The 1,475-nt window shown below is 39.1% G+C and overlaps 1 long non-coding RNA gene across 2 annotated transcripts; it reads right to left on the reverse strand.

Moving 5' to 3' along the window:
• Nucleotides 1-18: 18 nt before the first annotated feature.
• Nucleotides 19-1,475, reverse strand: LOC113745561 (uncharacterized). 2 transcript variants are annotated; one of them, XR_003462195.1, is made up of 4 exons: nt 1,441-1,475; nt 826-918; nt 580-666; nt 19-241 (listed from the first exon to the last, which is right to left on the reverse strand). It is a non-coding gene; the product is annotated as an uncharacterized LOC113745561 (long non-coding RNA). The 2 variants fall into 2 exon arrangements; XR_003462194.1 differs by lacking the exon at nt 1,441-1,475 and having other exon boundaries at nt 826-1,011.

Below are 1,475 nucleotides of genomic sequence, written 5' to 3' on the forward strand. Positions count from 1 at the left end.
TACTTTGCCTGAGTCAGTGTTCAATATATCATATTATATCCAGACAAAAAGTTCTATTTTCATTCCAGATCAAAAACACATTAAATCTGTCACCATATCCCTGGTCTCAAAGTGGCTGGGCTCTAATATGAATACCATCTATCTACAGTACCACAACACACAGCGTTACAGAGTAATGCACTAACCTCTCTGATGTTCTGTGTTGGCGCTGCATTTCTTGTGTTTTTTGAATGTGAGAGTCCTGCCAGAACAAGATGGAAAAGAACAAGAAAGAAATAAACAAGGAAAAAGCCAGTAGGCCAATAGGCGACAAGTCTGGACTGCAGGCAGGTCAGTGATGTTTGAATACATGCAGAATGTAGTTTGGCATCGTCTTGCTGAAACAGGCCCTGAAAAAGACGGTGTCTACTTGGCAGCATATGTTGCTCCAAAACCTGTATATATAGTTCAGCATTAAAAGTTCCCCCTTACGAATGTGCAGGTTAACCATCATACTATGTGCACTAATAGACCTTTATATCATCACGTATGCAGCCTTTTGAACTGTGTGCTGATAACATCTCTTAATAACTCTCTTACGTTTGTAGATGATGAACAAAATGAGCACAAACGGCACCAGCAGCAGCAGCACACCTACACAGACAGTCACAGTAATGATGCGCCTTTCTGCAAGATAAACAACACAACAAAAAAAAGACACACGTCATTATCATCCAGAAGTAAATTTGTCACAAATTGAAATATTAAAATGTAAATGTGAACGTCTTCGTCCTCCTGTTGCTCTTCTGCAGCAGAAGGTTTAAGATATCAAACATGCTCTCTTACCATTGTTCTCAGCGGATGTTGAAGTAGTCGTAGACTGGGCTGAAGAAACACGAGATGTGGGTGTTGGTGTTGATGTTGGTGTTGGTGTTGGTGCTGGTGGTGGTGTTGTTGGTCGTGATGTTTGTACTGAAAGCAAACAGAGGAACATTGAAGTTAGACATGAATAAATTAATTCACAATGTTTTATCGAAGGATGGGAAATTACAAATAAAATTTGGCATTTATATCAAACCCGTACTCTAATAATGATCGTATTAGCTGCATCCATGACACTTATTTCAGGGCGTTTGCTCCTTTGACTGAACTGTAACAGGTTCAGTGTGATTTCACTGTAAAATGTCTGCTGTGTAAAAAGTTTATGTTAAATAGTTGTGCTGGGTGATATAACTGATGAACTAGTTTAAAACTTTTGATTTCCCATATTACAGGAATTTTTCATATAACACCATACTGGTGCATAGCTGAAACCACTGTTGTAACTCTAATAGGCAGCACGAAGAGCATGTTGTGTAGTGTGTATTAACTGAATACTTATTTCCTTCTTGCTGTTTGAAAGACAGACTCCTGTTGCTCTTCTGCAGCAGAAGGTTTAGGATACCAAACATGCTCTCTTACCATTGTTCTTAGCAGATGTTGAAGTAGTCGTAGAC

This window comes from Larimichthys crocea, unplaced genomic scaffold (genome assembly GCF_000972845.2).
Source record: "Larimichthys crocea isolate SSNF unplaced genomic scaffold, L_crocea_2.0 scaffold84423, whole genome shotgun sequence".
Taxonomy (NCBI): domain Eukaryota; kingdom Metazoa; phylum Chordata; class Actinopteri; family Sciaenidae; genus Larimichthys; species Larimichthys crocea.